Source organism: Aethalodelphis obliquidens, unplaced genomic scaffold (assembly GCF_003676395.1).
Source record: "Aethalodelphis obliquidens isolate GAN/ISIS:26980383/991018 unplaced genomic scaffold, ASM367639v1 scaffold4, whole genome shotgun sequence".
Classification (NCBI taxonomy): domain Eukaryota; kingdom Metazoa; phylum Chordata; class Mammalia; order Artiodactyla; family Delphinidae; genus Aethalodelphis; species Aethalodelphis obliquidens.
The window spans coordinates 69,760,186-69,787,158 of NW_020837948.1; the positions used below are offsets into that span (position 1 = coordinate 69,760,186).

The 26,973-nt window shown below is 43.3% G+C and overlaps 1 protein-coding gene across 2 annotated transcripts in view; it reads left to right on the forward strand.

The window, feature by feature from the left end:
* The first annotated feature begins 2,807 nt into the window (after positions 1–2,807).
* Positions 2,808–26,973, forward strand: part of ELOVL7 (ELOVL fatty acid elongase 7) — a 72,292-nt gene continuing 48,126 nt past the window's right edge. Inside the window, exon 1 of one of the 2 annotated variants that reach the window (XM_027101055.1) lies at positions 2,808–2,913. The gene's annotated coding sequence lies outside the window, so the exon portion shown is untranslated. Of the gene's footprint in view, positions 2,914–3,576; positions 3,683–26,973 lie in introns of those variants that run through there. The other variant, XM_027101056.1, reaches the window with a different exon arrangement.

Here is a 26,973-nt window from a genome sequence, read left to right on the forward strand (position 1 = left end):
TGATGTTGGATTTGGCTATGTGACCCACTCCAGCCAATGAAATATTGGCCAACCCGATGTGAGCAGAGGCCTTAAACATGCTTCAATAATGTGAGCAGAGGCCCACAAATCATGTGGATTTTGGACTGCCTCTTGTACCCCGGTTGATCTTCTCCAGGTGGCTGCTGACTCTTCAATCTGGGTTCCAGAAGTAACACACATGGGACAGACTTAAGCTAAATCTGCAACCTAAAGCAGAGCCACCCAGCTGAGCACAGCCTAGATCTACTGAACTGCAACCAATCTGCTGACTCGTGGGCATGAGAACAGGTATACTGCTATAAGCCACTGACCATGGAGTGATTTGTTATACAGAACTATTGTGGCAATAGCTGACTAACACACTTGCCTTCCAGGAAACCACACTCTCCTGATTTTACTCAAATCTCAGGACTATTCCTCCTCATTCCCTGATGGCTTAATAGCGGGGTGCCCCAGGACGAAGTTCTGAAACCTCTTCTCTAGTCTCACTCACGGTGCTCTTAGCCATTTTCAGACCAGAGAATAAATAAATATCATGTGGAAGCTCCCAAATTTATATCACCAGGCCAGACCTCTCTCTTGAACTCCAGACTGGTATAACCAACTTCCTACTTGACATTCCCACTTGGATATCTAATAGGCATCTTAAATTAAATCAGTCCCACAAACAACTCCTGATGAACCCCCACCCAACTGTCTTCTCTCAGTCTTCCTTTCCTTAATAAATGGCAGCTCTCTCCTTCCAGTTGATAGAGGAAAACACCCTGGAGTCATCCTTGACCTTTTATGTCCCGCCTTTCACACCCCACATCAGATCCTCGCGAAATCTTGTTGATATTACCTTCCACTCCACTCCAACAACTCTGGCCTCCTTGCCATTCTGTGAACGTGATCATCTGGGGCACGCTCATGCCCTGGGCCGTTAGCCTTACAGTTCCCGATGACTGGAATGCTGTTACCCAGATAGACACACAGGCTTGCCACCTCATCTCTGTACAATTTTGGCTCAAATGCCTCCTTCACCTGAGGACTTCCCTAGCTACTTTAACAGTGCAACTCCTCACCCCCCCACCTCCAGAAGTCCCTATCCCCATTCCTTCTTTACTTTTCTTCACAGCACTTATCACTACATGAACACTCATACTTTACTTGCTTATTCATCTGGGGTCTGTCATCTCCAACTAGAACGAAGGTAAATGAAAGTACGTTCCACAAGAACAGAGGGTTTTTTTTTTTTTTTTGGTCTGTTTTGTTAGCTGTTGAATCTTCAGAGCTTGGAACATAAAAGCACTGAATATATATTTGTTAAATGAATGAATCCATTTGATCTTTTGCATACTTGAAATTTCATAATTGTATATAGATGGGCAGATAGTGACAAATGCAAAGACAAATATTGTTAAGCAATTGTCTCTAGTTCCCAGTAGCCAAGACTACTAAATGACATGGTTTTATTATGAAAGCAAAGTTTATCTAAAAGGAAGGAGAAATCTTTAGTTTCACTGAAGCTGGGATTCTCTTAAATTTGAGCTTTCATGTTTTTTGCTTTTTCTTTTTTTTCCTGAATGGCTACTATGGGGGCTCTCAACATTTTGTATAAAACATTTAAAATCTCTTGTTGATGCAGTAGGATTAGGTGATGGTAGGCAACTACCTGTATGTGAGGAAAACATGCTTGTGGCCCACTGAGTGTTCTTCCTACCCTCCCTCCCCTGTAGTCTGGACCCTTTTGTTGTGATTTCATGCTTAAAACTCACAGCAGAAACTCACAGGTCAGGTTTGTGAGGTGCATGGGCCAGGACTGCAACCCCTGAGGTTATTTTTCCAGTTTCTAGAAGACAACTCAATTCTAGTTCTTGGTTTTTGCCTCCTGAACAAGTAACTTCTTTTGTAAGTAACAAGTAACTCTTATTTTGCCCTCCAGCTATTGATGCCAGGATTCCAAAACATGAGAGCGGTTAGGAGGCTCATGATCAAACACAAAGCCAGGTAAGGTAAAAAATAATGGAGCGCGCATACACACGCCTGACATTCATCCTCACCCCACCGCTCAAGCCAGCCGTGGATGAGGAAAAGTCAGTGTGCTAGAGTGTGTTGGCTGCAGCAGCAGCTGTTACTAACCAGGGCAGAAAAGTTAACTTAGATTATATACAATTTCCTCTTCATTGCTCTAAAAGCCCCCTTCACTCCCCAATATTTGCGGCAATTCTCCAGTTTTTAATAAGCAGGGGATGGAGCTGACCCAAATTGGGTCTCTCGCCGCCGTTGGGTCTGGCCTCCATTTCAGATAATGAATTAACCCTCCGAATAGCCTTTTCAGGAGCAAGAACTCCCCTTTTTTCTCCCTCTCCGCCGCCAGCCTCACCCTGGGCCAGGTTTTCCTCATTTCAGATTTTTCTGCAACTCAATCCTGAGTCATGCATGACGACAGTTTTCACACTATTTATGTTAAGCCTCGAGATGACCTCAGGTGATGACATTTGTGCTCAGAAAGAAATGTAATTAGTCTGGATCTCCCCGAGCGGTCCTCGGTCCCCCGTCCCGGCCGCGCTTCGAGCTGCGGGGCGCCGAGCCAGGCGGAGGTGGGGCGACCGAGGCCGCGCGCCCTTCCCGGTCGATCCCTCCCGGGAGGGAGGCTCCTCCCCGCGGTCCCTCGCGAGTACCTGGCGGCGGCGGCGGCGGCGGCGGCAGGCGGTCAGGGGGCGGCGCTCCGCGGCGTCACGCGGCGGGGTGGGAGAGCGGGCAGGTGACACCCGGCGGCCTCCGCCCCTTTTCCAGCTCGGTCGGCTGCCCGGGCAGCAGGGCCCGCTGTGAGGAGCTCCGCGCTAGCGCCGCCGCCCGCCGCCGCCCTCTGCGCCCGCGCCCGGGCACTTGGGCTCAGCTCCTCGCCGGGTGAGTGTGGGGCTCCCAGCCGGTGGGCCGGGGCCAAACTTTTCCGAGGCGCTGAGGAGAAGAGATGGGGGGAGGGAGAGAGACGCCGGGGGCAGGGGTCGGGAGCAGCCCAGTGCAAAGAACTTGGGCGCGGCGCGCGGGGAGTGGGATACGGGTCCCGGAGACTCGGGAGCCCGGCCAGGCCCTGCCTGGGCTCTGGCGGGCCCCTCGGAAGTTGTCGCCGCGCCGTCTTTGGGTGCCCAGGGTCGAAGCCCTTCGCGCCGGAGGGAGGGGCCGCCGCGCTCACCTGCGCCTTCTCTGGGAGCCCACCGCCGCCCCCAGCATCCCAAAGGGATGGTGGTCCCCGCCGCCCCTGGGCTTTTGAGCCTCTCCCGAGCGCTCCCGCGGGACAGGGCCCAGCTGTTCCGGGCGGGACAAAGGTGCTTGCGGGTGGGACTGGGAGGGAGAGGGACCTGCTCGACCTTGACCTCCGAGGTCACTTTCCCAGCTCCTGGATTTGGGCTCGCTCGCCCCCCCCCCCACCCCCCCCCCCCCCACAGAATCCCCGAGCCCCTTTCTTTCTGCTTTTTCCCCTCTGGGGCGCTTTTGTGTCCTCGAGGCCGGAATGAACTTGGGGCGTTGCTCTTGCAGCGGGCGCTGCCTCTTTGGCTCCCCGAGCTGCATCCTGTCCCGACGGCAGCTGCTGGCTGAGGAGAGTGATGAGTACACAGCGGTGGAACAGGTCGTGCCGGAGATGGAAATCGGAAAGCCTGTTGTTTCATCTTACAGGGTATCGTTGGTTAGGAAATGGGCCTTCTCCCCTAATCAGCCAGCGCTGATTCAAACTTACCGGATGCCGAGAGAACGCTCTTGGGAAAGCTGCGACAGGAAGGATATGGTCTCTACCCCTGTCCAATCGCTGTGTGGTTGGGAAAACAAGTCGCACAAAGACTGAAGAATAGTTTTAGCGAGCCAAGCCTTTTTCCTCTTGCTGAGCTGTTCCCTCGAAGAGCATTTTCATTTAACCCTGTACTCGCAGGTTACTCTTTATTTCACTTCTCGCTTGTATTGCTTAACTGCTGTGAAAGAGTCTTCGATACTTTGGGGTTGCCTCCGGCTTCTTAGCCATCACTTGTTTGTTAATTCCCTTATTTTGTAGTTTCTGCTTCTACCACTGGCCAGGAATTGTTCTCCTCAAGGTCACCGACGATTAAAAAAATATTTTCCCCCCAATGGCAGACATTTATCGAATGCTTCTGTGCCCGGCACTGTTCTAAGAACTTGTATCAACTCTTTTAATCCTGGCAACAATCCTATGGGGGTAAATAAATGATAACATTATCATTTTGCGGATAAGGAAACTGAGACACGGGAACTTGCCCAGGACGCACAAGTAGCAGGAGAAGATTCCAACTCAGGGGCCCTGGTCCAGCGTTGAGGCTATTAACCACTGTGCATACTGCCTCACCTAGAGTTCCTTTCTTCATCCTTACTTTCTTGAAGTCCTGTGCTTCTTCATGTTCACTGACTAGGCTCTCAGTCTCAGGTCCTTCTTTTCCTTCTTGTGTGACTTTGTACTCATTTAGGTTTTCTTTTCATAGAATTTTGTTACTTAGGTTATCAGTGCTACTTACCCACTTAAAGATTCTGTGCTTTCCATGTATCTGGGGGCTTCCCTGGTGGCGCAGTGGTTGAGAGTCCACCTGCCGATGCAGGGGACGCAGGTTCGTGCCCCGGTCCGGGAGGATCCCACATGCCGCAGAGCGGCTGGGCCCGTGAGTCATGGCCGCTGAGCCTGCGCGTCCGGAGCCTGTGCTCCACAATGGGAGAGGCCATAGCAGTGAGAGGCCCAAGTACCGTAAAAAAAAAAAAAAAAAAAAAAAAAGATTCTGTGCTTTCCATGTATCTTATTCAGTTTTAGTGTAGCATATGTCAGTGCATACTGTAATATTCCATTTGGACTTGCCGTGCTTTGCCCCAAAGCATTTCTAGTTAGCATCATTTATGTCAGCCTCCCTCCCTTTTATTGTAGTCACCCAGGTGCAAAACAGCAGTCAAGTCTCACATCACACTTCTCCCAATCATGAAACCTCTTCTGTCGGCTTTTACCTTGTCTCTTCCTTCTAGCCTTCCTCATTCTCATCCCCGTTCCCTACTCCTCTTCACCAGTCTCCCTCTTCCCCACTCCTGAACATTCATTTATCACTTATGTCATTTTTCTTTTTACTGTTGGTTAGCTTCTTTCATAAATATTCATGGTCCACAGAAAGATTGTTAACAACTTAAGACTTTAACTCTTCAAGCCTTACAACTAGTAGTTGCTTGATAAATGTTTGCAGAATATGATGCAAGATGAATTAATGTAGCATATATTGGGTGGGTTGAATAATGGTGGAAACCTTTTTGAAATTTTTAAGCCGGGTTTTACAGGGTGTTAAGGATGCGTTGGTAGACGTGGGGGACCTGGCAGGCTTTGTAGAGGACGGGCAGGGAAGCCTCTGCCAACTCCATTGCTGCAGATAGGAACCCAGCTACCCTGGCTAAACATTCCATTTAGAAAGGTAAGGAAGTAGGGCCATATCAGCAGAGAGCCATGAATCCTAACCTCATCCTAGCCAAACAAAATATGAAGCCACACAGAGTTACAAGAAAAACCCAATTTCATTGAAAAATATAACACATACACAAAAATGCATAAAACATAAATGAAGAGATTACCACAGTAGATATATTTAGCAGTAGAATGACTGTCTTCTTCTGGCAGTAGATATGATAGTTGAATGAGACTGCAGAAAAGCCAAATGGGAATCTTTTCTCGAAACCTCTGTATAAGGTAATTGTGGGCCTGGACTAGTCCTGAGAGGCATTGTCGAGGAAGAATTGGCTGTGTTTGGGGAGGGTTGAGGAGAGGAGAAAAGAAAACTGGAAGGATGTACCAAAACGGTGAAATTGGCGAGCCAAGAAGAGAGTTTTGACACCTTGAGTGTGAGTCGACCAGACTAAATATTTTGCCATTTTACCTTTGTCTCTCTCTATTTATTTATTTATTGGCTGCGTTGGGTCTTCATTGCTGTGCGTGGGCTTCCTCTAGTTGTGGCGAGCGGGGGCTACTCTTTGTGGCAGAACGCGGGCTTCTTACTGTGGTGGCTTCCTTGTTGCGGAGCACGGGCTCTAGGCACGCGGCTTCAGTAGTTGCAGCATGCAGGCTCAGCAGTTGTGGCACATGGGCCCTAGAGCGTGTGGGTTTCAGTAGTTGTGGCGCACGGACTTCAGTAGCTGTGGCATGCGGGCTCAATAGTTGTGGTGCACAGGCTTAATTGCTCTGTGGCATGTGGGATCTTCCTGGACCAGGGATCAAACCCATGTCCCCTGCATTGGCAGGCAGATTCTTAACCACTGCGCCACCAGGAAAGTCCCCGCTCTCATTTTTTAAATGCATGTTTTCCTACATCCTACTACATATAGAATTTTAGTATGTTGTGTTTTCCTTATAATACACAGTAAGCATTTTTCACCCGTATTTTCCAAAACTCCTATTGTCTGCCTTATATTCTAAAAATTATAATGTAATTTCCTTAACTAATCCTCCATTTTTGGATAGGTATATTAGCAACAGTTATAAACAACTTAAGTCACAGTAATGCTTACCTTTGCAGTTATGTCATTTTACAAATTGGGATTTGTTTCTTTATGCTAGACAGTGGAATATACTTAAAGCCTCTGACCTCAGGTACTTACTGGTCGAGTTGAAGAAATAAGACTTTTTGGGCTTCCCTGGTGGCGCAGTGGTTGAGAGTCTGCCTGCCGATGCAGGGGACACGGGTTCATGCCCCGGTCTGGGAGGATCCCACATGCCGCGGAGCGACTGGGCCCGTGAGCCATGGCCGCTGAGCCTGCGCGTCCGGAGCCTGTGCTCTGCAACGGGAGAGGCCACAACAGTGAGAGGCCTACATACCGCAAAACAAAAACAAAAACAAAAACAAAAACAAAAAAAAGAAATAAGACTTTTTCTAGTTTGTTTAATTGCTTATTCTCCTTGGTGTGCTACATGTGCAAACATCAGCTTTAGAATATAGAAGAATGCTGTTTACCAAACAAATAATTTTGGAGCCTTTGTATATACAGTAGCATGTTAAATTGAGAACTAATCTTGAGTTTCAATAAAACACACCATATAGCATGGAAAGAAGCATGCCATAAACACATTTTTAGAGAGGAATATATCTTATATGTATTTCTGTGACTCATCCAGTTTGGACCATTCACATGTTATGAAATAGCTGAACACTAATGCAAATTTAGCACTTTATAAGATTGGTCTTTTTTAAAAAAATTGAGATTTTTAATTATTCCTAATTGATTTAGATATATTAAAAGCACATGTTATTGCCTTGACAAGTAAAATTATCCTTTTGTTAGTGATAAATATTTCTAAACAGACCGTTATTCAGAGGAACTAAGTTACCATATAACATATAACTCATAAATGTGCCACGTTAAAGACAAATCTTCATCCACTTGGAGAAGCAGCACAGGCCTTGAACACCAGCAGCCCAGCTCCTTTGTCCCCTCTAACATAAGGTATAGAGCAAAACCTAGCCAAAATCGGGGAGTTTCAGAAGTTGCATACTCAACAAACATTTGAGTGTCAGCTTTGCGTCAGGCAAAGTAGTCGGCAGGGTGCTGAAACCCGTCCAGATCTATGTGGGTTCAAGGGAGGTAAACACTTAGAGTACAGTGTGGAAAACTGATTAACACAGAGTGTTGGGGAAGCCGAGCAGAGAAAGGCAGACAAAGTTGTCCTCCTGAGCCGAAAGAAGGAAGACTGGGAGTTGGGGCAGCAGAGAAATGGGATGAGGGTGGGAAATCAAATTCAGGCTGAGAGCATGCAGGTGCATTCAGAGAATTGGAAACACTGTAAAATCACTGCAGAGGAGGGTGTGAGAAGAGGTTGCCTAGGTATGCACAGCTGGCTTACTGAGAGCCTTGATTCACCTAGTAAAGATTTTGGATTTTATCCTACAGACAATGGGGAGCCAGTGGAGCCCTTTAAGAAGGGAAGGGACCTGTTAAGATTTGTATTTTTTGTTGTTGTTTTTTTGGCTGCATTGGATCTTTGTTGCTGCGTTGGGTCTTCGTTGCAGTGTGCGGGCTTTCTCTAGTTGCGGCGAGCAGGGGCTACTCTTTGTGGCAGTGCGCAGGCTTCTCATTGCGGTGGCTTCTCTTGTTGCGGAGCTCGGGCTCTAGGCGCACGGTCTTCAGTAGTTGTGGCACACGGGCTCAGTAGTTGTGGCTTGCGGGCTCTAGAGCGCAGGTTCAATAGTTGTGGTGCACGGGCTTAGTTGCTCTGCAGCATGTGGGATCTTCCCAGACCAGGACCCGAACCTGTGTCCCCTGCACTGGCAGGCGATTTCTTAACCACTGTGCCACCAGGGAAGCCCAAGATTGGTATTTTGAAAGCACCTGTCTGCATGTGCAACTTAACCTTTCTGGAACCTCCCTTTCTCCCGTGGAGGCTTTATCTCCTTTCTCTATCTGATCTGGAAAGGACAGCTACCTTCACTATTTACATGAGATATCTTGATTATGCTCAGTGTACATCACAATTTGGGAATAGAAAACGATCTTGTGCCACATGTTTATAGAAAGCTCAAGCCTGCATTTAAGTTTTTACCTGCTTGCTGAAAATCATGAGGTGAAACGTTTGGGCATCTTTTAGACATCAGTCATAGTTGCAGTCAGGCACTTTCTGTGCATTTTCTCAGGAATTGTCTAAAGCCAGCAAGGTCTGCACCAGAATCCTCACAGCACACATGGGTGCAGAAAAGTGAAGAAAGGTGCTCAGGTGAAGAAGCAGAAAGGGTGCTCAGCTAGGGTACACGGTTACAAGTGCGAAGCTAGGATTTAAACCCAGCTGTGGTTACAATGTTCAGGTTCTTCCCCCTCTGCATACTAACTCAGTGGGTTGATGATTTAGAGGGTATGAGAGACACTAGGGCTCTGATATCCAACGATAGTTTTGTGAGGGCATAAGGACAGCCATAAACGTAAACCTGATTTAGACTTTTTAGGGTCAGTGGTAGAAATGTGAGAACTAGAAAAAGGGTTTGGCTAGTTGTCCCTCAAATACAGCCCCTCCATTCTTCTGCTCCTTCCTTTCCATCCCCAATTGTGGGATTTTGTCTTAATAGCACATTGTGATGTATTTGTTTGCTTATCATAATTCAGTGACATAACATGGACAGAACAGAAGGAAAGGCTGCTTGTATTTAAGGGGGACTTATCCTAAGTCTGTATGGGGCTTCCCTGCCCTCTCCTCTTCTTTCCTTTTTCCTGCCTTCTCTAGGCAGAGAGTGCTGTGTTGGATCCCGTGAGCCAAAAAGTTTTATGTCTGAGAAGCAAACAAACAAACTAATGAATGCTGGCCTCACATTTTAATCCCTCTGCTCTTTACCCTTCAGTTCACTAGAAGGCACACGCTCATACCTTCAGTCTTTGAAGAATTTCTTTGAAATTCTAACAGGTGTGACTTTAACCTGAAGAAAGAAAGAAGGTAGAAGTCACATTCTTAGGAAACCAGAGTTTAATTACTGATTATTTAATAGCTTGTTCCTGAGCAAACATGGAATTTAAAAAATGAAGTTGTGGGGCTTCCCTGGTGGCACAGTGGTTGGGAGTCCGCCTGCCGATGCAGGGGACATGGGTTCATGCCCCGGTCCGGGAATATCCCACACGCCGCGGAGCGGCTGGGCCCGTTAGCCATGGCCGCTGAGCCTGCGTGTCCAGAGCCTGTGCTCCGCAACAGGAGAGGCCACAACAGCGAGAGGCCCGTGAACCGCAAAAAAAAAAAAAAAAAATGAAGTTGTGAGAACCACTATTCATTGTTCAAAGGGAGGGGAAAAAAAGGATAATAGATGTGATATTAAACTTTAAATATAGTTAATATTTTTAAAATTAAAAAATAGAAATATTAGGTTGAACACATGCAATTGCCGTTTCTCTAGGAGAAATATTTGTATGTTGGCAATTACATATGGTTCATCCTAATATAAAGACAATCCTCTTGACATCTAACCAGTTGACCCTACAAGCCCATGCTTCTCATTTCCCCAAAAAGCAGACCAAATGCTGCCCAGGCATGATGAACACCAGTTCCTAGCAGCCTGTTCCCTGCTCTGATGGCTGGCTCGGTGGCTGTATGTATTGCAAACTTGTTGGTGCCAGTTATGCTTGTTATTGTGATTAGATAATTTAAATGTGTGTAAATCTATAAAGTGCAAAAGGGAAAGAGTATTATTGCTTCTGTGAAAGGAATGTTGAATTCTCTGAAAAGATTCCATAAAAGTGAGTGCCTTAAAAAGTGGGCAGGAGAACTAACTGTAAAGAGTTGGAGAGAAAATTGTGAAAACTTGAAAGATAATATCCTGAGCTTGCTTTACAAGTTTTGTTTTTGTTTTTTAGTTTTCAATCCACTTAGAACGTTAAAAGTGGAAATTGTAGAAAATAAATTCTGAGTATGGTTTACATGAGAAAAATATCGGGGAGGAATTCTTCCTCAAAGAAAATCTTGAAACTACTTTGGAAAGTTGGCAGTTAATGCATACTTATATGTCTCAAGGTAAAGTACGTATTTATGGGGTGTACATAATTTTTTAAAAAATATTTTATTTATTTTTTTGGCTGCTTTGGGTCTTTGTTGCTGTGTGCGGGCTTTCACTAGTTGCGGCGAGAGGGGGCCACTCTGTTGTGGTGCACGGGCTTCTCATTGAAGTGGCTTCTCTTGTTGAGGAGCACGGGCTCTAGGCACGCGGGCTCAGTAGTTGTGGCTCGCAGGCTCTAGAGCGCAGGCTCAGTAGTTGTGGTGCACGGGCTCAGTTGCTCCGTGGCATGTGGGATCTTCCTGGACCAGGGCTCGAACCAGTGTCCCCTGCATTGTCAGGCGGATTCTTAACCACTGTGCCACCAGGGAAGCCCAAAACATCAATTTTTAAGGTAGTATTTTTTTCCCCTAGAAATGAATTGTACAAGGGATTTATTTATGAGGTAGGTTCTTATAAAGAGGATCTTGAATCACTTCATGTATAGTACTTTCAATAATAGTTTTGGTAAAGATGGAAAGATATTCTTTAAATTAACATTGGTTCTTTTTAAAAAAATTTTTCTTTAATTAAATTAAATTTTTATTTGGCTGCACCACACAGCATGTGGAATCTTAGTTCCCTGACCAGGGCTCAAATCCGTGCTCCCTCCAGGGGAAGCATGGAATCTTAACCACTGGACTGCCAGGGAAGTCCCGTAAATTAATGTTGGTTCTTAGTAACTCATTTATTATGGACATGAATGAAGGTAAACCCTCTGAAAGCATTTCTCCAAAGGTGCCAGGGCTAGGCTAATAAAGTTTAGGTTCTTATAACAATATACAATAACAACTCACATTAGGTAGATCAGGGTATTTTTAGACCTGAGATTGGTCTATGGATGGGCATTAGAGGGTCCATAAACTCTCCAAAACATCAGATTTATGTATACACATCATCTCTAGGGAGGTAGCACATAGCACCATAGTCTCAAAGGTTAAAAGCTATTGATTTAGGAAAGACATGAAATAAAATATATAAAATGCTTAATAAAGTTTAACTTATTGTATACATGTACAAGGATTAGCTTTTAATGTTAATGTTGGAATTAGACATATAATGTTGACATGAACCAACTGTGTAGACTTTATCCATGTTATAAGGACACAGTACCGATAGTGAGGCCCTAGAAAAGAGAGATCTCCTTCATCCGTGGTAGTTTTCATTTCTGTTTTCCTGGTTCTCTGGGAAGAAAGGTTTCTACTTATTAAGTGTTAAATCAATATTCACTCATTTATGAAATAAACATTGGCAATTTTCTGTGTGCTAGACCCTGGAGATATAGAAATCTAGACGTCAACTCCTCTTCTCATTTATTTCTCTATCTCATGCCCACATCCAAATTAGCAGCGGTCATGTCAGCTCCATCCCCAAAGTGTATCCTGAATCCATCTATTCAGTAAGCTCCTAATCCTGCTGCCTCCCTACCATCAATTCTCTACCAAGCAAGTAACTTAATTTTTAAATCATAAGTCAGATCATGTCACTGCTTTGCTTAAAAGCCTCTGATGAGAGTTTCAGTTTTATAAGATGTAAAGAGTTCTAGGATGGAGGGAGGTGATGGTTGCACAACAATATGAATGTACTTCATACCAGTGAACAGGGCACTTGAAAATGGTTAAGTTGGTAAATTTTATGTGTATTTTACCATAATTAAAAAAATAGTCATACACACGAGTTAGACAAGGTTCTCAGAAGAAACACATTTTGTGTGTATAGGCTTTAAGTGAATTCAAAGCAATGGATTCCTTCTAGGACAATAGGCTTTAACAAGAAAGCTTTTTCTTTCTTTTTTTCCTTTTAATTCCATTTTTATATGCATACCTGCTGACTCGTATGCTTCTGGCATGGATAAATTAAGGGAGCAGTGTCTGCATGTAAGATGAGATGTGATCAATATTACTGATCCATGTGTAGCCTGGCGAGGGGACGGGGAATTCCCGTCCCCAGGTGGCACGGAGCTGTCCTTTGCAACATTCTCATAAAATTGGGCAAAGAGTTTGCACCGCAATGTTTACGGGAGCAGGAGGGATGGGGAAAATAAACGTAACTCTACAAAAGCAAACTCTAATGCATGCAAGGATCATTAGGTTGGCAGGTATATTAATAAGTGAAAAATCTGGAAGTGTAATGGTAGAACATAAGGCTTGTACTGCTTCTGTTTTAGTGCAAAAATGTACTAGCCCATACGCTTAAGTGTATGGCCCACAAATTGAACAATTTAATGTTGACATCATATCCATGATATTATGTGGAGTTTTTGCTAAGGGGAAACTAACTCGTCCAGCCTAAAATGTTTCTTTTAATCTGTATTCTGTTCTTCTAGCCATGCCATTAATAGTGCTCATGTTATCAATTTCCCCCTTTATTGAAAACAATAAACATTTATTTAAAACAATTATAATCCTTCTGGGGGCACTGGAAGCACAATGTGGTGATCATCTTGCTTTTACTTTTTTAAAACATTTGAACTATGATTTTGCTAGAAATAGGAGGCCCGGTGATGGAATGTTAGAGGAATGGAAACTGACAATGTTGTGAAGGTTTAGAGGCAAATACATACGTGTAGCTTGGAGTGCTGATATCTAATATACCATTGATTCCACTAACTCGAAATAAACACATTTAATCTTGAAAAAAATAGTTATACAACAACAACAAAAAGTCTTTGATGGTTTCCCCTTGTACGTAGAATAAAACTCTGGCCCTTTCACTGAGGCCTCAAGGCCCTGCATGCCCACTTCCCGGAGTTAGCTAGCATCCACGTCCTCTTTGTGCTCCGCTCGCCGTTCCTCTGACATACTGTTTGTCCCTGCCTCTGGGCCTTTGCCCTTGCTGTTGTCTCCTGCAGGACTGTTCGCCCTTAGATCTTCTCAAATGTTCTAGAACTTTCTGGCTACCCTTCTAGTGTTGCTGCCCTCTGCCTCTGGTGACCCTATCACATCAGTCTGTCATGTTTCCTTTCTTCATAACTTTTGCCACATTTGTCTGATGTTTGTGTTTATCTTTGTTTACTTATGTGTCTCCCCACAAGAAAGTAAACTGTATGAGAATAGGGATTTTGCTGTATCCCTCATGTCAAGAAGGGTGCTTGGCACATAGTGGGTACCCAGATATTTATTGAATAAGTGAATGGAGATGTGGTCCCTTCCCCCAAGGACCTTACAGTTTCTGATACTGAGTCTCAGGAGCCCTGAATTGTGCTTGTGAGCGAGGTCTCACATGGTGAATAGGCAACTTGTTCTGCCCCAAATAAAGTGATGTGGGGAAGGAGAAGGAGAGAATGATGTTGGGGCCAAAAGGGTCAAAAACACATCAGCTGTTACCTCTCATTCAAGGATGGAGAGAAACTTTTCCTCTCTTCTATCTCCCTCCCCATCTAAAAGAAAAATATGAGAAAACAACACTATAGGTACGTATCAATATTCAGGCATGAACCCTGCCCAAGCCAAGCTTAAAATGAAAATCACGTAAGATATCTTTTATCACATTCCCAGAAACACCTGACTCCCCTGGACCATTTGCTCTTAGAGGATCCATTATGAGCACTCAGTTGTATTCGTCAATCAGATTGTCTTGCGAAAATGAGACAAAAATCTTCCCAATCTTTCTATCACTCCAATATTACCTTCTTTAGCACACATTTCCCTGGTGACAGTCAAAACTCACCCTTTCCATACTGCTGTCATACCAAGGTCGTTTTGTGCATGGATAACTGGACTTTTGTGTTCATGTTTTTCATTAATATTTTTCATGGTAAATATAGGAAAAAGGTTTATGATATAGATAGATTCTCTATGCTTGACATGGAAAATCATACTTTCACATAATCAGAAAAGTTAGACTACTTTCTGACTACGATAATAGATTGTATGCTGATTTTAGAAATATAGAAGACTTGTAACAAAAAAACAAAACAAAACAAACTTGTAACAAAAAGAAAACAGACATCACCCATAATCCCACCAACCAGAAATTACCATTGCTAACATTTTGGTAAATTACTTTGCAGCCTCTTGTAGGCATTTTTTCAAAGGTTGTCAGAGTTTTTCTTGGGGAAAAAAATTGGGAACTACTTAGTTGAAGAACAAACCATTTCCTAGTATACTTAAAAAACAACCACCACCACCACCTTATAAGCATTTTTAACATGGAAATTTTCTTTCTTTCTTGTTTTAAAAACTCATATTATGGAAATTTCCAAACATTTATAAAAGCAGAGAGAATACTATAATGAACTAGATGTACACATCACCCAGGATCATGGCTAATCTTATTTCATCTGTAAATATTTTGGTGTATCTCCAAAGGATAAGGACTTTAAAAAAATTACCACAGTACCATTATCACACCTAAAAAGTTAAAAATAATCCATTAATGCCATCAAATATCCAATCAGCAGGAAGTTTAAAAAATACGTATAAATCAGGTTATGACTAAAGGGCAATAGTTTAGAAATTCTTGGCTAATAGGATGATATACAGTCCACTTAACAAACTATACAAACAGTTATAAGAAAAGATTAAAAACAACAGAAACTTACTTAGCAGTGCTTATTTCATGTAGGTAAGTATTAATATGTTATTAAATAATCTGACAATATATTTCCATAACTTTGCTACTTCTACATTCTCGGTGTTCAATTTAAAATGCAGTGTCCACCTGTGCCAAATGAATTTTTTAAACTCGTCTATTTTGGGGGCTAGTACACGGCAAAAGTGTGAACTGGGTACATAAAAGTCAGCAGTTTATTTCATTTATTTATTTTTAAAAATATTTTGCTGCGTTGGGCCTTCATTGCTGCGTGCGGGCTTTCTCTAGTTGTGGCGAGCAGGGGCTACTCTTTGTTGCGGCGCACCGGCTTCGCATTGTGGTGGCTTCTTTTGTTGTGGAGCACGGGCCTAGAGTGCGTGGGCTTCAGAAGTTGTGGCAAAAGGGGTCAGTAGTTGTGGCGCACAGGCTCTAGAGCGCGGGCTCAGTAGTAGTGTGTATGGGTTCAGTTGCTCCGCAGCATGTGGGATCTTCCCAGACCAGGGATCGAACCTGTGTCCCCTGGCATTGGCAGGTGGGGTCTTAACCACTGCACCACCAGGGGAAGTTCCAAGTCAGCAGTTTAAAATGTTCTCATAAGGTCCCATACTATGTACATTTAATATATTTTCCTAAAGTTATAAATACTTTATCTGAAGTAGAATAAAAATGACAATTTTAGGCATAAACTCTGTTACATTAATAAAGCAGAGTAAAACCATTTATTTATCTGGGTTTTTATGAGTAGTAGAAATAATCTTTATGCTCTTAAGAACACATGATAACTTTTAAAGAAAAAAAAGCAAAATCCTAAAAGTCTCTGATGAATGTATTCCTATTTCAGTTATTGTGAGGGTGTAATAGAGAGAATTTAGAGAATAGCAAGAAAATTTACTCGGCCAAGAGAATTGCTGGACGATTCAGGTTGCTGGCTTGTCACTGTCAGTGGAGAGGAAACTAGGGTGTGAATCAGAGAAGATTGATCCCTTGGTCCAGCACAGAGCCTGGACAGGTGTCTGCTGTATGGATGGAAAGGAATGAGAAAGGCAGAGAAAGTGAAGGAAAAGTGAAGAAAAGGAAGATCTAGAAGAAGGAAGGGTAGGAGGCCAAGGTTTGGAGCCTGGAAACATGGGTAGATTGTGGTATCAAAATTGGTCTTAGAGAAACTGGATCAGAGGAAGGTTTTGACTGAGATACTGGTAATTCCTTTGTTTTTATTCCTTCGTAATCATTGCAGGTTAAGTGAACAAATTACATGCTCATTTGTAGAGTTTGAGACTTTTAATCAGTGGCTTTTTCTGGGCAATTCCTTCATGATGGGATATTTAGAAATTTAGCAATTGTTGATATATTTCAAAGATCAGATGGTTGAAACTCATAATGGTAGATAAAGCCAGAATCATTAGAATTTCTCCCTCGCCTCTCCTCCCCCACCAAGGGAAAAATCCTTGGAAATCATTTAAGTATTTCTTGTAAAACTAACTGGAAAGGAAAAGTCTTTCTTTGTTTATTTAGAAAGACATTTGTAAATATTTGCTGTGACCACTTTTATAGGGCAGTCATTGTTTTAATCTTGCATTGGTTTGCAATTTCTCTTTGATGTTGAGCTATTGTTTCAAAGGGCCATAGCTGGAGGCGCCCACACTGAGATAATATTGAACTAAACTCTATTTTTCTATCCAGATAAATAGTGGGGGGATATGTTTGTCTTTCTAAGTTGTTAATTCTAGAATCATTCATATCAAAATTATTTAACTTAAAAATGAAGTAATGCTATTTAGCAATACTATACTTTATTATAAATGTATTGTATTTTACATACATTATGCATTAAATCTATTTGTCTCCTAGCTTAGGAATGTAACTGTATTTTTCCCTGGGAAAACCTTTTCTTCAGCTAAAATAATCAAATTATAAATTTTGTTCTCAGTTGGCGATGTCTTTTGCAGACATGGAATAAATGCAGATCCTCTGTTGTTCTCAATCTGTGTTACTTTTTAATTTGTGAAACAGCACTGAGACACCTTAATAACATTTTATTAGAACTGAATGAAGAATATGGTGTAGATACAGGAACAAGTCTGCTAACCCAGGGGCCGTTTATTATGAAGTTTCATTTGCAAAATGCTATTGAAAATCAGTAAGAAAGCAGGGAGATCATCCCTGAGCAGAGAAGACAGTGTCCTGAAGTCCATTGAGTAAATCTGTACTTGACCCATAGGGAGATCCTCTGGGGGTTTTTAATCACAGCCCATATAGCATTATTTTATTTTATTTATTTATTTTTCCATATAGCATTATTTTAAACATTCCAGCATCATTGTTTATCTAGTTTCTCATCCCATAGCAGATTAAGGGCAGCAAGTTAGAAAGAATGGGGTCTTATAGAACCAGGAATGCTGTTAACAGACAATGTAGTGGCTAACAAGCTGATAGGGAGGAGACAGGAAATACATCAGAAGCAGACACGGGTTTTGGAACTTTTTAGTGTAGGGCAAAGGTCCATAGCTGTAGACATGGATAGGCCCAGAGAGCAGTGCTGTGATACTGCTGGTCTTACTAATATCCCTGAATCATCCAGAAAGTTTCAGTGTATAAGATGGTTGAAATCTTTTAAAAAATGTTTTACATTTTTCTATCAGAAGCACTTTTTGAAGTGATTACACCTACAGATAAGCATTTCAGTATCTAAAACATTCACTTCTATGGAACGCTGCAATCCTGGATGAGGCTGGATAAATGAATTGTATCCAGAAATAGAAAGCAGGATAAATCAATTTAGTCTTTACTGTTGGTTACTTTTCTTATCCACACTTCTTTTTGAGGACCATTTGTTTTTCTTCCTTTTATGGGCTTCTCTGTATATTTTAGGGATGTGTGCTATTATGCACATGTGTGTTATAATACTTTCCCTATGTTCAGATTTTTTGTTCTCTCTAGGAGTCATCAATCCACATGACCTACCCATCTACTCTGGGTACCATCTCCCTCCCCTGATGAGGCTCCATTCCCTATTCCCATCCCCACCCAGAATGAACCTGTTACTGCCAATTCTGGCTTGTCTCAAAGGCGAAGTATTTGAGGTCAGTTGATTTCCACCCTTCCTCTCATGATTCTTGGTTACTGCCTATCAGAGATACGCCTTACTAGGTATTACAGCCTTTCTGTTGTCTCCTCCTACTGTTAACCACACCTTCAGCTCTGTCTTTTATCCTTTGAAACCCTGTTCCACTGTGTTCAAACTCTATCATATCTTCAGTACTATCACCTGCCAAAAATAACTGAATCATGGCTCTTCCCCTTACCCCATGCCCACACGCTCCTCATGAAAAGGTTCATCCATCCATCCACTCAACAAATATTTGCATGTCTGACACATCCCAGGCACCATCTCAGGTGCTAGAGAGGCAGCAATGCACAGAACAGAAAAAGATCCCTGCCCCCGAGGAGCTCATATTCCAGAGTATTACTGGGGAGTGGAGGGAATCAGACCATAAACAAATAAATATAGAATGTTGGTGAAATATATAAAAATAATGATGTCATGGACATATACACACTAACAAACGTAAGGTAGATAGCTAGTGGGAAGCAGCCGCATGGCACAGGGATATCGGCTCGGTGCTTTGTGACTGCCTGGAGGGGTGGGATAGGGAGGGTGGAAGGGAGGGAGACGCAAGAGGGAAGAGATATGGGAACATATGTATATGTATAACTGATTCACTTTGTTATAAAGCAGAAACTAACACACCATTGTAAAGCAATTATACCCCAATAAAGATGTTAAAAAAAATAAAAATAATGATGAAAAGTGCTATGGGGAAAAATAAAGCAATAAAGACAGGGAAGTGCATGTTGATGGGGTGATGAAGGTGACATTTTAGTAGAGATCCGAAAAAAGTAAAGAAGCATGCAGGTATCTGCAAGAAGAGAATTCCACATTGTCGGGACAGTGGTTTCAGATGCTTTGAGGCAGGGTTGTTCTTGGCGTGTTCAAGAAAGGACAAGGAGCCCAGTGTGGCTGACACTAGCTAAGTAAGAGAAGAGGTGAGAGGAGGAAAGGTCAGAGAGGTAGTCAGGGCCACTTATAGGAACTTTGACTTTTAGTGTGAGTGAGGTGGGAAGACATTGGCACATTTTAAGCAGAGAAGTGACATCAGTTGGGTGTTTTTATTTTGTTTTGTTTTTTTCTTCAGCGTGATGAATACATTGGAGATGGACAAAGGTGAAATCGGGGAGACCAGTTGAGAGGCTATTGCAGTAATTCAGATAAGGGAGGACCACCGGTAGAATGAAAAGTGACTTGGACCACCAGTAGAGTGAAGAGTGCTTGGATTCTAAAAACATATTTAGGAGACAGCGTTGTCAGGATTTGCTGATGGGTTTGATGTTGGAGGTGAGAGAAATGGAGGATTTTTCTCGTATTCAAAGGTACTACACATTTGGATGGACTGGCCAGAATTCCCCTGTCTTCCCATTGCCACATCTGAATCAAACTTACTTTTTCACTTCCATGGGCAAGTAAAACAAAACTCTCCTTTTCTGGATGCCTCCCTCTCCAGCTTTGCTCTCTGCTTTTCTTAAACCTCTTTGCCCATCATTTCCCTCTTCAGTCCCACACACATTGTGGACTTTGGCATCTGACTTGATTTGGCATCTCGCCATCCTCTCTCTCTCTGGGAGACTTCAAAACCCTTTCAGAGGCCAACTACCAGTAGCCTCAGCAGACAAAGTTTGTTGTCTGACCCAACTGTGATAAGCTCTCCTAGACTGTAATTGCCTGCTTTCATAGCACATCTCTGGGCCTCTTCACCTGGAAATGTGCCAAGAAAAAATCATCAATTCTAATATCCCTTCTTCGAACCACAGCCTCTGGTTTATCAGCTCTCTTACACCTCCCCCCTTTTTTTTTTCCCCTTCCAGTTTTATTGAGATATAATTGACATACATAAGCTCTAAGCTGACAGTATAATTATTTGACTTATATACATCCTGAAATGAGGACCACAATAAGTTTAGTGAACATCCATTGTCTTATATAGATTCAGAGTTAAAGAAATAAGAACATTTTTCTACCTTGTGTTGAGAGCTCTTAGGGTTTACTCTCGTGACAACTTTCATATGGAACATAGAGCAGTGTTAATTATATTTATCACGTTGTATATTACATCCCTGGTACTTATTTATTTATTTTCTTTACTCTCACAAAGTTTATATGCAACCATGGGGGAGATGCTCAACAAATGAAGGAATACACATGAGGGGAAAAAAAAGGATGAAACACAGATGGTGCAATGCTAAGAATTCAGGGTGATGTTTCTGTCAGGTTTGTTTGTTTGTTTGTTTAACATCTTTATTGGAGTATAATTGCTTTACAATGCTGTGTTAGTTTCTGCTGTATAACAAAGTGAATCAGCTATACATATACATATATCCCCATATCCCCTCCCTCTTGCTTGTCCCTCCCACCGTCCCTATCCCACCCCTCTAGTGGACACAAAGCACTGAGCTGATCTCCCTGTGCTATGCGGCTGCTTCCCACTAGCTATCTGTTTTACATTTGGTAGTGTATATATGTCCATGCCACTCTCTCACTTCGTCCCAGCTTACCCTTCCCCCTCCCTGTGTCCTCAAGTCCATTATTCTCTACGTCTGCGTCTTTATTCCTGTCCTGCCCCTAGGTTCTTCAGAACCATTTTTTTTTTTTTTTTTTTTTTAGATTCCATATATCCATATATATGCGTTAGCATATGGTATTTGTTTTTCTCTTTCTGAGTTACCTTACGCTGTGACAGACTCTAGGTCCATCCACCTCACTACAAATAACTCAATTTCATTTCTTTTTATGGCTGAGTAACATTCCATTGTATATATGTGCCACATTTTCTTTATCCATTCAACTCTCAGTGGACACTTAGGTTGCTTCCATGTCCTGGCTATTGTAAATAGAGCCACAGTGAACATTGTGGTACATGACTCTTTTTTTTTTTTTTCGGTACGCGGGCCTCTCATTGATGTGACCTCTCCCGTTGCGGAGCACAGGCTCCGGACGCACAGGTCCAGCGGCCATGGCTCACGGTCCCAGCCTCTCTGCAGCATGTGGGATCCTCCCGGACCGGGGCACGAACCCGCGTCCCCCGCATCGGCAGGCGGACTCTCAACCACTGCGCCACCAGGGAAGCCCCATGACTCTTTTTGAATTATGGTTTTCTCAGGGTATATGCCCAGTAGTGGGAATGCTGGGTCATATGGTCGTTCTATTTTTAGTTTTTTAAGGAACCTCCATACTCTTCTCCATAGTGGCTGTATCAATTTACTTTCCCACCAACAGTGCAAGAGGGTTCCCTTTTCTCCACACCCTCTCCATCATTTATTGTTTGTAGATTTTTTGATGATGGCCATTCTGACTGATGTGAGGTGATACCTCATTGTAGTTTTGATTTGCATTTCTCTAATGATTAGTGATGTTGAGCATCCTTTCATGTGTTTGTTGGCAATCTGTATATCTTCTTTGGAGAAATGCTTAGACCACTATTCTTCTCATTCATCCACAACTGGTTTTAATCACCATCTAGATGTGAAAGCTTCCCAAATCTGTATCTGCAGCCTTGACCTTTCTCCCAAGTGCCTGCTGGCCATCTCCACCTGAATGTCCCACAGGCTTGTAACACTGGAATTTATGAATTCCCTGCCTCTTAAACCTGTTCCTCTTTCTGTGATCCTTATCTCCTCTGGTGACACCACCACGCACATACTCACTCCACCAAACCAGAAACTTTAGTCACGCTACCTTGTGTCTTCATCCTGTCTAGCGAATCACCAAGCCCTTCCTGTATTGCCTCACAAATATTTCTTGACTTTGTGTCTACCACCACTGCAGGTCACTAAATTATCTCTGCCCTTGTTGAGGGCTTTCAGCATTTCTCATTGGGATGACTGCAGTTAAATCCTAGTTGGTCTCCCTGCCTTTCTCACCCCCTGACATTCATCCTTCATGAGCTAGGTCACAACACTGGTTTAAAACCCTTCAGGGACTCCCTCTGCCTTTGCTAAGGCTTGCACACGCTTACTGAGAGCGTGCTGCTGGGGTAAGCTTGAGAGAGGGGGTCAGGGTGGTTGGACTCTGGCAGAACCGTCTGGTTGAGCTCTTCGACATCATTATGCTTCGGCATAATATTTCACCTTTTGCATTGCCTATGCACCATCTTTTCTTTGTTTAAAAAGTTAATTAATTAATTAATTAATCTTTGGCTGCATTGGGTCTTCATTGCTGCGTGGGCTTACTCTTCGTTGTGGTGTGTGGGCTTCTCAATGCGTGGCTTCTCTTGTTGCGGAGCATGGGCTCTAGGCACGTGGGCTTCCATAGTTGTGGCACGTAGTCTCAGTAGTTGTGGCTTGCGGGCTCTAGAGCACAGGCTCAGTAGTTGTGGTGCACGGGCTTAGTTGCTCCATGGCATGTGGGATCTTCCCGGACCAGGGGTCAAACCCATGTCCCCAGATGGATTCTTAACCACTGTGCCACCAGGGAAGTCCTACCATCTTTTCTTGCTATTCCTCATTTGCACTTCTTCTTCAGTGCATTTGCCCATGCTGTTACCCCAAAGTGCCCAATTCCTGCCAGTCACTAAGAAGTAGCTCAGATCTCATGTCCTCTAGGAAGTCTTCTTATCAGTCACATCTTTATTAATTTTTTCACTGAGATTTATAGAACATCTGCATTGTCTCAGGCAGCCAACAACATCCCAAAAGGTGGAAGATGGGAACGTACCTGAGTGAGTTAGAGCAGTGCTCCTTAGACTTTCTGTGATGGTGGACCAATTGAGTTGTTCTTTGTTTTTGCTCTATCATGGACCAATAAGTGGTCCTGTTGCACATGATTAAGATACAGTTTGCACCACGTGTGACTCACCACACTAATTCAACAACATCCAAACTGGTGTATACCTTGTTCAACAAGTATCACATACTTGGATGTCCCTGCAATGTCAAATTGCCATAAACATTTCTAAGTACTTACACCTGATTTCTGGACTTACCTTGGACCAGAATGGTAATAAACCATTTGGACACCAGCACCAGTCCACAGGCCAGCTTTGAGTAGCGTTGTACTAGAGGGTTTGCCGCAGATGCTGTGGTAGAAGAGGAGACAGTTATATCAGGGGCTCAGAAGAGACTAGACAGAGCTGTAAGATGAGCATAACCCTGTTAGAGGAGGGCAAAATTTAACAAAAATGAGATCTGCTTACCAGCCAGGTGAACGAGGCTTTTTAGCCATGAGGGGAAGGTGGAGCATGAAGAGAGAGGGAAGGTGGAGTAGGCTGGGACTGCGAAGGCTAGGGTAGTAGGAGCATAGTGAACAGGGGCTGCTGAAAGGGAAGCAGTGAGGCTGCAGCGTCAGCAGGGGTTGATTTTATTTACTCAGCAAATACTTTCCAAGAAACACCTATGTGCCAGACCCTTCCTAGGCACTGGAATTAGAAGCCAAGCAGAGACAGTTTTGGCTCTAGTAGAGCTTAGAGGGGTTGCTAAGAGTAGCCAAGGAGTTAGACTTTAACTGCAGGCAGTCTTTGAAGGATTTTGAGCTGGAACATGGCATGCTCAATTTAATCCTTGGAAAAATGACCCTGGTGGATTGGGGGAAATGGATTTGGGGAAATGGATGGCTATTGAGTCAGGAAAGTTAATCGAGAGGTCATTATAGTAATCTACGTAAGAGATGATAAAGGTCAGAAAGTAGCAGTCAGAGGTTGGGGGAAGAAATGGGGGTGAGGGAAAGAGAAGGGACTTTTAGGAGGAGTATTATTAGGGTGATATAAATCACAGGTCTGGAGGGGTCAGTGGAGTTTAGGATGGCCTTCTGTTTCTGACTTGTAAGAAGGTTGGTGGTCCAATTCATTGGAAGAGGGAGAGATTGGAGGAGTAGTAAGTAAAGCATCTGCGGACGTCACACAGTTAGGTACCCTTCTCTGTACTCCTGCAGTGTGCTGTGCTAAACTGTATCATAGCATTGTTTAATGGTTTCTGAGCTTGCGAGCTCCTTGAGAACGTGTGCCCACTTTTCTACCCTAAACTCTTGGCGCAGGGCCTCACATGGAACAGGCTCCACAAATGATTCTTAAGCTGAACAGGAAGTCTTCATTTTTTATTACTGCCATAACAAATTATCACACGCTGAGTGGATTAAAACAGCACAAATTTATTATCTCATAGTTCTGTAGGTCAGAAGTCCAGGTTGGCAAGGGTGATCACTCTGCTCTGTGTTTCAAAGGTGCTGGCCATCTTGGCTCTTATCAGAGGCCTCTAGAAAGAATCCATTTCCAAGCTCATTCAGGTTGCTGGCAGAATTCAGTTCCTTGTGGTTTCAGGACTGAGGTCCATGTGTCCTTGCTGGCTGTCAGCAAGAGCTGCCTAAGCTCTTAGGGGAGTTCTTTCCAGTCCTTGAATGTGGGCTGCTACATCTGAGAGCCACCGACAGTGCACTGAATCCTTCTGCGTCCAATCTCTCTGTCTTCCTGTCTTCTTCCAACCAGAGACAGTTGTCTGCTTGAAACGGCTCGTGTGATTACATTGTGCCCACCTGGATAATCCACGATAATCTCCCTACTTTAAGGTCTGTAACCTTAATTAGATCTATAGAGTCCCTTAGAGATTCCAAGGATTAAGGCATGGACATTTCGGAGGGGCTGGGGAAGGTGGGAGCATTGTTTTGCCAACCCTATTAGTAATTATCCACCGAGTTGTGTGGAGGTTACCATCATGTTTCTTAATTATTTGTAAATTCCAGCACCTCCCATTTGTATAGGAGAACACAAGGAGACTAAGACTGGCCCAGTGTCAGAAGGAAACGGGAGCAGAGAGAGATCACAGTCCTTCAGTGTCTACTCTTTCTTCCATCTTTTTATCTATCCATCTTTTTATCTATCCCATCCATCCATCTATCCATCTATCCATCTATCCCATCCATCCCATCCAGTCATCCTTTCAATCTGTTATGTACTAATGAACATTTGAATACCTGCTTTGTTTTAAGAGTGTATGCTAGGTTGGGAAATGAGGACGTGAGTGAGCTACAAAGATAAATGACACCTGATTTCTGTCAGCCGGTTTTCAGTATATTGATGTCTACATCAAATTTTTATAAATCCATACCATCTCCTGGTGAATTTGACTTGTTTTGATAATGTGCTCTTCCCTGCTTAGTGAATCTTTTTTTTAGCATGCTTTAGCTTCAAACCCTATACCAAGGACTCAGTAAATGTACGTGATTATGGTCATGACTGCTTGGCTCACTCCCTTTTATGTGTGGCCATAAAGTTTGGGAAACATTAATAAATATAGATGATTGTTGTGTTAATTTTTAACTTAAGATAAGTAACCACTGTTACCAATATCTTACCAACCTTTCCAGAGATACGGAAGTATTTATCCTGTACCTGGCGTTAATTATGGTTTTTAGTGATTATTCCATAGCAGCTTTGAAAAAGCTACTTCATTCCTTTTTTTTTTTTTTCAATACGCGAGCCTCTCACTGTTGTGGCCTCTTCCGTTGCGGAGCACAGGCTCCGGATGCGCAGGCTCAGCGGCCATGGCTCACAGGCCCAGCCGCTCCGCGGCATGCGGGATCCTCCCGGACCGGGGCACGAACCCATGTCCCCTGCATCAGCAGGCGGACTCTCAACCACTGCACCACCAGGGAAGCCCTACTTCATTCCTTTTTATATCTACATAGTGTTTCCTGGTATGAGTATGGCAGTTTTTTTAACAGGTCTCACATCGGTGGACATTGGTTAGTTTCCACTTCTTTTGCTATTAAAAATTGTAAAAACTCTTCTATGTGTACCTTTCACACAAGTGTTCAACATATACCTAGAATATTTGCATTGCCACAGATATTGCCAAATCACTCCGACAGAGGTTGTACCAGTCTAAATTCCCACCGGCAATGTACAAGGGTGCCTGTTTTGCTGTACCTTGGCCAGCAAAGTATGTTATCAGACTTTATTTGATAAAGTAAAAATGGTATTTCACTCTAACTTTGAACTTGTTATATTGCTGAGTGAGGTTGGATGTCTTTTTTAGAGTTATTTCTATTTCCTTTTCTATAAACTATTCATATATTTTATCCATTTCTCTGTCAGGTTGTTGGCTTTTTTCTTATTAATTTGCTGGCATAAGCTGGGACAAAGTGAGAGACTGGCATGGACATATATACACTACCAAATGTAAAATCGATAGCTAGTGGGAAGCAGCCACATAGCACAGGGAGATCAGCTCAGCTGCTTTGTGACCACCTAGAGGGGTGGGATAGGGAGGGTGGGAGGAAGAGAGACGCAAGAGGAAAGAGATGTGGGGATATATGTATATGTATAGCTGATTCGCTTTGTTATAAAGCAGAAACTAACACACCATTGTAAAGCAATTATACTCCAATAAAGATGTTAAAAAAAATTTGCTGGCAGTCTTCATATATTGAGGAAATTAGCCCTTTGGGAGATGAGATGCATCTATTTTTCTTTCTGTTTGACTTGTTTTTTGTTTTTGGTTTTTTTTTGTGGTACGCGGGCCTCTCACTGTTGCGGCCTCTCCCGTTGCGGAGCACAGGCTCCGGAGGCGCAGGCTCAGCGGCCATGGCTCACGGGCCCAGCCGCCCCGCGGCATGTGGGATCTTCCCGGACCGGGGCATGAGCCCGTGTCCCCTGCATCGGCAGGCAGACTTTCAACCACTGCGCCACCAGGGAAGCCCTTGACTTGTTTTTTGATTTTGTATATAATTAGGCTTTTGACATGCACAAATATTTAATTTTAGGTGGGTTTTACATCTTTACAAACTTCCAACTGTCACGGTTGGAAAGGCCTTCCTCATTTCAGTATTATAAAATAATTATCTCAGGTTCACCAAGTATTTTTTTAACTT